General features: G+C 38.6%; 1 long non-coding RNA gene across 1 annotated transcript in view; it reads right to left on the bottom strand.

Annotated features, from left to right (window-relative positions):
- Positions 1-876: 876 nt before the first annotated feature.
- The window catches only part of LOC130104159 (uncharacterized), a 217174-nt gene continuing 208480 nt past the window's right edge, over positions 877-9570 (bottom strand). The window contains exon 2 of the long non-coding RNA XR_008809439.1: positions 877-953. This is a non-coding gene — a long non-coding RNA (uncharacterized LOC130104159). The remainder of the gene's footprint in view (positions 954-9570) is intronic.

Raw genomic sequence — 9570 nt, 5'->3', positions numbered from 1 at the left:
TGATTTGAGGAATCATTCATGACTGTTGTGTGTGGATGAGTTGCATGACTAATTACACTTACTATTTTCTACCAAGCCGCCAGGAATAGTAGCCAGAGTGCCAAATACAGTATGCCGTCATGCAGTTATTGCTATAATTGGCATAGTCTACACACCAGACAGAACTAGCGCCATATGAAGCCGTTTTAACCATGTCAATAATAACTCAGTACATATTACACTGGTGCACAATAGCTGTCCTCCATCGCAGACGTGCAGCGTGGGAGTTTTGGCTGATGAGCATATATACTGGAAGCCCACCATGATGCGCAAATTCATCTCCATTTAGTGATTGTTTGCACAAAGACAAAGAGTGTTCAGTCATCAAGAACGGCCCACGTACAAAGGTGTTTGGGAAAGTGTGTGACTGTACCACGCTGGCTTATGTTTCTTTTGTAGTTTTGGCAAAAGTAAAGGAGGATTTTGTATATTGTGCATGGGAACCAAAGCTCTGGCAATGCAACCCTTGTTTTTGTGCAGTAAAAATGCTAGAAGAAAACCACATGCCGTTACCATGTCCACATATAGTATTACTATGCACAATAAATATTCCAAGTTAAAGGATTAGTTCACTTTAAAAAAAACTTTTGCTGATAATTTACTCACCCCCATGTCATCCAAGATGTCCATGTCTTTCTTTCTTCAGTCGAAAAGAAATTAAGGTTTTTGATGAAAACATTCCAGGATTTTTCTCCATATAATGCACTTTGCTGGGCACCAAACGGTTCAAGGTCCAAAAGACAGTTTCAGTGCAAACTGCAAACTGTTCAAATGGCTTTAAACGATTCCAGACGATGAATAATGGTCTTATCAAGCGAAACAATCGCTCATTTAAAAAATAAATAACAAAGTTTAAGTTTTATAAGCTCAAATGCTCGCCTTGCTCTGTTCTGTGATGCACGTTCGTGACTCTCCTGTTCGAACTCGTTCATCAAAATGAACAAATCTTTTTTCGAGTCATATGGTTCATTTAACGAACGAAATGAACGAATTGACTCGGAAAAAGATTCGTTCATTTTGATGAACGAGTTCGAACAGGAGAGTCACACAGAACAGAGCAAGGCGAGCATTTGAGCTTATAAAACTTAAACTTTGTTATTTCTTTTTTAAATGAGCGATTGTTTCGCTTGATAAGACCCTTATGCATCGTCTGGAATCGTTTAAAGCCATTTGAACAGTTTGCAGTTTGCACTGAAACTGTCTTTTGGACCTTGAACCGTTTGGTGCCCAGCAAAGTGCATTATATGGAGAAAAATCCTGGAATGTTTTCATCAAAAACCTTAATTTCTTTTCGACTGAAGAAAGAAAGACATGGACATCTTGGATGACATGGGGGTGAGTAAATTATCAGCAAAAGTTTTTTTCAAAGTGAACTAATCCTTTAATTGCATATTTTTACTATACTTCATACAATTTACTTGTCATTCCAATCCCAGATTTTTGAAGATCCATCCTGCAGATATTTTCTATGCAATGCCAATACATTTTTGCTGTGTTCTGTTCAATTTTCAGATCAAGCTGGTCCTCATTTTCCAGGTTATAACACAATATCATGGAAAAATAGCCGTCCGGTGCAGTAAATGCAGCTTCTATTGTTTTAGCTGATGTAGTGTTGGTCTCTATTGTTGTCATTGGCCGCTCAGCCTGGTTTAATTTGCATAATGCCAATTGCTGTCCAAATACGGTGGAGGCCATTAGCCTATTGGGAAATGTAGATTGTTTAGCTCTCAATGAAGCGTTCTATCCTTTCTTCATAATGGCACGTCGGTCTGTTTGTTTCCATTCAAGCCGTCGCTGGCAAGACAGACGTGGAAGCGTTCTCGCTGTTTTAGCATAATGGAGGTCTGGTGGCGCAGGTTTTTCCGTGTCTATTAGTCGATTGTTTGTCTGCCTGTGTAAACAGTCGTCTCGCAGTCCCACCAGCCGGCGTCAGGTAATAATGTGTTGATCACGAGCCCAGTGGCTCTATGGGAATTCACAAAATCAGGAAGATCACGCACTGTGGAAGTGTCATTCCTCTGTCCCTCTCTTCTTCTGTTTATAAAGAGATGTGTGTGTGTGTGTGTCTGTCTATATATATGTATGTGTGTGTGTGTATATATGTATATTTCGGACCCCGAAGTGATAAAATAAAACAAAATTCTGTATCAAAATTTATAGGCAAGACAAGTAGCTTGTTTAGGCATGGGTTGTATGGAATTACAAACCTGCGCACATATTTTCAAAAGCACATAACTATAGAATAAATTCTGAATGAGCATGTGAACGCCGTCAGCGTTAATCACAGGTTTGCGTTTAAAGTCTGATCATTTCGACGGAGGTGAATCAATCAAAATTAACTTTAGCTGGAAATAACATTATTCAAGAACAGCTATAAAACCAAAACAATCTCTGTTACCTTAAATTGTATGTTTATCTCTGTAAAGCTGCTTTGAAACAATCCATTGTTAAAAGCGCTATATAAATGAAGATGACTTGACTATATAGCCTATGTATGTACGTATACATGTGTGTATATATGTGTGTATATATATATATATACTGTATTGTATATACAAATAAATGTATGTGCAACATGCAATATATATCATCTCTACATACTTCAATACAGGAAACATACACTCACCGGCCACTTTATTAGGTACCCCATGCTAGTAACGGGTTGGACCCCCTTTTGCCTTCAGAACTGCCTCAATTCTTCGTGGCATAGATTCAACAAGGTGCTGGAAGCATTCCTCAGGGAGTTTGGTCCATATTGACATGATGGCATCACACAGTTGCCGCAGATTTGTCGGCTGCACATCCATGATGCGAATCTCCCGTTCTACCACATCCCAAAGATGCTCTATTGGGTTGAGATCTGGTGACTGTGGAGGCCATTTTAGTACAGTGAACTCATTGTCATGTTCAAGAAACCAATTTGAAATGATTAGAGCTTTGTGACATGGTGGAAGTAGCCATCAGAGGATGGGTACATGGTGGCCATAAAGGGATGGACATGGTCAGAAACAATGCTCAGGTAGGCCGTGGCATTTAAACGATGCCCAATTGGCACTAAGGGGCCTAAAGTGTGCCAGGAAAACATCCCCCACACCATTACACCACCACCACCAGCCTGCACAGTGGTAACAAGGCATGATGGTTCCATGTTCTCATTCTGTTTACGCCAAATTCTGACTCTAACATCTGAATGTCTCAACAGAAATCGAGACTCATCAGACCAGGCAACATTTTTCCAGTCTTCAACTGTTCAATTTTGGTGAGCTCTTGCAAATTGTAGCCTCTTTTTCCTATTTGTAGTGGAGATGAGTGGTACCGGTGGAGTCTTCTGCTGTTGTAGCCCATCCGCCTCAAGGTTGTGCGTGTTGTGGCTTCACAAATGCTTTGCTGCATACCTCGGTTGTAACGAGTGGTTATTTCAGTCACTGTTGCCCTTCTATCAGCTCGAACCAGTCTGGCCATTCTCCTCTGACCTCTGGCATCAACAAGGCATTTCCGCCCACAGAACTGCCGCTCACTGGATGTTTTTTCTTTTTCGGACCATTCTCTGTAAACCCTAGAGATGGTTGTGCGTGAAAATCCCAGTAGATTAGCAGTTTCTGAAATACTCAGACCAGCCCTTCTGGCACCAACAATCATGCCACGTTCAAAGTCACTCAAATCAACTTTCTACCCCATACTGATGCTCGGTTTGAACTGCAGGAGATTGTCTTGACCATGTCTACATGCCTAAATGCACTGAGTTGCCGCCATGTGATTGGCTGCTTAGAAATTAAGTGTTAACGAGCAGTTGGACAGGTGTACCTAATAAAGTGGCCGGTGAGTGTATTTGCTCCTTTAATCTCGTCTTTACGTCATATCTTGCTTTCTATAATTATTTATGATTAGATTTTTTGTTGTTGTTGACTGCAGTCGTTTTTGTTTTGTCATAAAATAGTAAGTGAATTACCCTTGGACAGTTCAATGAATTGGTTTGTATGTATTGTTACACACATGCAGAAACACACGGACAGGGGTTTGTGTCTGCACATGAACTCTATACATCCGGTAGATATTGAGATATTGATGTTGCTGTCAGATCACTCGTCTGTGCTGTAATGTTATTAAAGGAGTGCATTTCTTCACATTGATTTTAATTTTGTCTAGTCTTCTTGAGATAAATGTCGCTTATCAACGTCAACGACAGGCCTTTCCTCACGGTCATGGTTAGATATCAATGTCGACCAAATTATATTCCTCATACACAATATCTGTTTAAGGATAAATAAACCTGCAGTGAAATCAAATTAAAAAGAGATGCAATTACATTACTGCACCACTAGATTGCACACCAGTAATAACGGTAATACATTTTTTCTTATGTCTGCCTTCTGTATTCTGTGTATTTGTGAATAACTTTTGGGCTAATAATGTTACCCATAACCCCCTGTGCTTTGTAATGGTTCTCACACTGTACAAAGTGATCAGTTGACTTTACTTAGTAAAGAAAAAAAGTAAAGAAACCTGTTGCCTTAAAATTATTAAGTAAATAAACTTCATGCGTAATTGAAAAAATTAAGTTATGTGGAATTGTCAAGTTCACAACTTAATTTTTTTAATACTCGGAAGCACCTGTGTGTTTACAAAAACACATGCATAAATAAAATGAAGGCAATTTTTATGACAAACTAAGAGTTTTGCATTCTGAAATTAATGCATTTTAGCCCATAAATTCTCATTACGGTAATGCAGAAATGTAATTCTCATTATTTGAATGTGGAAAAACATATTTTTATTTAATTGAGTTACAGTACATATTTATTTAAATTGTTTATTATTTTATTAAATGTATTTAGATATATGTATATATTTAAATTGGGAAGTATTTGTGCATCATGGCATTATAAAAAATCAAATAAATTAAATGAGCATTTTTTGTACATTTGTCTAACCGTGAGAATCACATTGAGAATAATGGGAATTACTATTAATTATTATTTTAATATTTTTGGGGGGGACGCATTCTTTATGCATATTGATCTGGACATGTGTTTGTGAGATGCACCCCATCTGGTTGTAGTGTGTATAGTATATGATTTGCAAAGTTGCATGCAGCACCTGTAGTAGTGTTATTCCTGTAGTCTTCTGTTCCTCAGTGTAATGTGTGAGAACTGTAGAGGGCAGCTGTGCTCTACTGGATGATCAGGCTCTATATCTTGGGTAGAAGCAGACATGTGGTGGGGGTCGTAGCTGTGTAGATGGTGCCAGCGTCATCATGCAAAAAGCCTTCATAGGCTTGTTATGTAACGCAGTGTCTACACAAAGAAAGGATGAGCAGAAATAAGCGTTTGAATCTCAAGGAAAAGCGGAGAGGATTCACAGTTCTGCTGCATCAAAGAGAAGACACGCTGTAATGATGTTAGGATTTAGGTCCGGGATCTTACCGTATTGTTGCACGGTCCAAATGGCAACAGAAATGATTCTTGCAGTGATCTTTCTGCCTTAAGCTTCCCTGCAGAAACAATGATGTGTGGTTTGAATTATTGATCAAGACCGGCAGTAAATATTAACCTAGATTTAATCATAGTAACTTACTTATGGGGACTGTAATATTTTGAGCTCAGTTATATTAGTTTAAATGAGAGCAGTGAGAGAAATGTGCAGTCACAATCACTCACTCTAAATGGATATTTTTCACTAATAATTGTGAAATAAAAATAGTTTGTACCCTCATTCTAATGTTGATCCGGATTGTCTTAAATTATGAAGAGTGAGCCTATGGTTAGTAATTAGAATAATACATGTCCAAATCATCTCCATATAAAGGTTTTCCACACAATTCCTCTCCTTGTCATAGAACACGAGCTGGAAGATCTTCCTCCATTGTGGCTGATTTGGTTTGAAATGCATTTAAGCATGCATGATAATTGCGAATCATCACACCGATATGCACAAATATATCATAATTATTGCTTTGAATGCAAGATATTGGAAACGAATTTGCCTTGATAATTGATTATCATTACGACAGTTGCAAGCAGAGGTGTGTTAGTGTTCATCCTAGTGCATGTTCCTGTGGTGATCTGGATTTACTCGAGCGCTGAGGACCTCTGGTTATCGAGAGCTGTTGCCTCTGGTTTCATCATGTCTCTTGAGGCTGCTGGAGACTGGAGCCGCTGCGGCCTGTGGGCTTTCAGCACACCTTTATTTGCCATTTCACACCAGAAATTAAACCAGAAGTCATCAGTCTGTCTATCTATCTGTCTGTCTGCCTGTCTGTCTGCCTGTCATTCTTTTAATCTATCTGTCTATCTGTCTGTCTGCCTGTCTGCCTGTCATTCTTTTATTCTGTCTATCTGTCTGTCTGTCTTTTATTCTATCTGTCATTATTTTAATCTATCTATCTATCTATCTATCTATCTATCTATCTATCTATCTATCTATCTATCTATCTATCTATCTATCTATCTATCTATCTATCTGTCTGTCTGTCTGCCTGCCTGTCTGTCTGTCTGTCTGTCTGTCTGCCTGTCTGCCTGCCTGTCTGTCTGCCTGCCATTCTTTTAATCTATCTATCTGTCTATCTGCCTGTCTGTCTGCCTGTCTGTCTGCCTGCCTGTCTGTCTGCCTGCCATTCTTTTAATCTATCTATCTGTCTGTCTGTCTGCCTGTCTGTCTGCCTGCCTGTCTGCCTGCCATTCTTTTAATCTGTCTGTCTGTCTGTCTGTCTGTCTGTCTGTCTGTCTGTATGTCTGCCTGCCATTCTTTTAATCTATCTGTCTGTCTGCCTGCCTGTCTGTCTGTCTGTCTGTATGTCTGCCTGCCATTCTTTTAATCTATCTATCTGTCTATCTGCCTGTCTGTCTGTCTGTCTGTCTGTCATTCTTTTTTCTGTCTGTCTGTCTGTCTTTTATTATGTCTGTCTGTCGTTATTTTAGTCTGTCTGTCTGTCTGTCTGTCTGTCTGTCATTCTTTTATTCTGTCTATCTGTCTGTCTGTCTTTTATTCTATCTGTCATTATTTTAATCTATCTATCTATCTATCTATCTATCTATCTATCTATCTATCTATCTATCTATCTATCTATCTATCTATCTATCTATCTATCTATCTATCTATCTATCTATCTATCTATCTATCTATCTATCTATCTATCTATCTATCTGTCTGTCTGTCTGTCTGTCTGCCTGCCTGTCTGTCTGTCTGTCTGTCTGCCTGTCTGCCTGTCTGTCTGCCTGCCATTCTTTTAATCTATCTATCTGTCTATCTGCCTGTCTGTCTGCCTGTCTGTCTGCCTGCCTGTCTGTCTGCCTGCCATTCTTTTAATCTATCTATCTGTCTGTCTGTCTGCCTGTCTGTCTGCCTGCCTGTCTGCCTGCCATTCTTTTAATCTGTCTGTCTGTCTGTCTGTCTGTCTGTCTGTCTGTCTGTCTGTCTGTCTGTCTGTATGTCTGCCTGCCATTCTTTTAATCTATCTGTCTGTCTGCCTGCCTGTCTGTCTGTCTGTCTGTATGTCTGCCTGCCATTCTTTTAATCTATCTATCTGTCTATCTGCCTGTCTGTCTGTCTGTCTGTCTGTCTGTCTGTCTGTCATTCTTTTTTCTGTCTGTCTGTCTGTCTTTTATTATGTCTGTCTGTCGTTATTTTAGTCTGTCTGTCTGTCTGTCTGTTTGTCTGTCTGTCTGTCTGTCTGTCATTCTTTTATTCTGTATCTGTCTGTCTTTCTTTTATTCTATCTGTCATTATTTTAATCTATCTATCTGTCTGTCTGTCTGTCTGTCTGTCTGTCATTCTTTTAATCCATCTATCTGTCTATCTATCTGTCTGTCTGTCTGTCATTCTTTTAATCTATCTATCTGTATGTCTGTCTGTCTATCAGTCTGTCTGCCTGTCATTCTTTTAATCTATTTATCTGTCTGTCTATCAGTCTGTCTGTCTGTTTTTTATCTGTCTGTCTATCTATCTATCTATCTATCTATCTATCTATCGTCTGTCTGTCTGTCTTTTATTCTATTTTTCTTTTATTCTGTCTATTTATCCATCTCTGTCTGTCTGTCATTCTTTTTATCTATCTATCTATCTATCTATCTATCTATCTATCTATCTATCTATCTATCTATCTATCTATCTATCTATCTATCTATCTATCTATCTGTCTGTCTGTCTGTCTGTCTGTCTGTCATTCTTTTTGTCTGTCTGTCTGTCTGTCTGTCTGTCTGTCTGTCAGCCGAATGGATCATTTTGATGGATCACAATGCATTTTTATTAGTTGTGAAAAGTATTACAATTTCACTGAGAATCAACTCATCATCACTTATTGTGCAAATTGTAGACAATTGTTCTTATTCTTTTGCACACTCATGCCAAAATACGTGCAATTTGCTACTTCAGCAGAAAAAATACATAATTCATGAATTGAATTAAAAATACGAATTTGAATTCTGAATGAGTGCACAACCCTGATTCCTCAGCAAATGAGCTCTTCTGAAGAAGTACAAGTTGTACTTTTGGCATCAAATCATTGATTACGATAATCTAAACACTTTTTGTTTTTTGCTCTCCGTCCCTGCAACTATGACCTTGCAACCAACTGAAAGGGTAACAGCATAAGCTCCAGTGTTTACTGTTTAGGCACCGGTACTGTATAAACTAGAAACAGTAATACAAATTCAAGAGTGGTATTTTAGGCTGGTTTTAGATCAGTATTGACAGGTTGTCATAGAGACACTCAGGTCAGGATCTTTCTGTGGAGGAGCTGTGCCGTTTAAATATGGAAGCGGTCTCTAAGGACTCATGCAGATGAGAGATATGATGGATCGAGCGATGCTACGACTGCAATTAGCTTCGAAAGCAGCCATTTTCCTCTGCTGTGTGTGAAGGAGAATGGCCTTCTGTTTCATTTTTTTTTATCGAAGGAGGCATAAAAGATGCCCCTGGCAAAACATTGCAGGCTATTAAACCACGAGTTTGAGAGGAGTTGATGGTGAAAAGTAGGTGATTGCTTTTGGTGAGTCATACAGTACCACCCAAACACACACACACACACACACACACACACACACTGGATGCTCAAAGAAAAATACCCACATCAACACCAGCTTAATAACTTAATGTCACAGTCAGCTGCCCTCCTTCCAGGGTCCCACATTAACTTTTTGACACTTCTCCCAATGACGGGTGAAGTGAGAATATTTACTGGCCTTGAAACTGTATGGATTGCATCAATATAATTTTTCTTCCTAAGACAAAGGAATTATTGCACAGTTATTTTCTATATTATATTCTATATTTTCGATATATAATCTATATATTAAGGCCAGTCTCTTTATAAAATACCGCCTCTGAGAATAGATGTAGATATTTGCATGCATTGCTTGGTGGTTAGTAGTAAAATTTGATAAGCTTTGATAAGTTTCCAAAGATGTATAGTTGTTCAAGATTAAATAATCAATTTAATGGTTTTATATATACAGTATATGGAGTATATCTAAAAATTGACAAATTAACTTTTAGTTACTCACCAAAGCAAAGACTGACTTGCATTCAGCTCTT

Source organism: Rhinichthys klamathensis, unplaced genomic scaffold (genome assembly GCF_029890125.1).
Source record: "Rhinichthys klamathensis goyatoka isolate OS25496 unplaced genomic scaffold, OSU_Roscu_1.1 h1tg000303l_1, whole genome shotgun sequence".
Taxonomy (NCBI): Eukaryota; Metazoa; Chordata; class Actinopteri; order Cypriniformes; family Leuciscidae; genus Rhinichthys; species Rhinichthys klamathensis.
The sequence above is the reverse complement of the archived record's forward strand: the minus strand, read 5'-3'. Positions and strand labels throughout refer to the sequence as shown.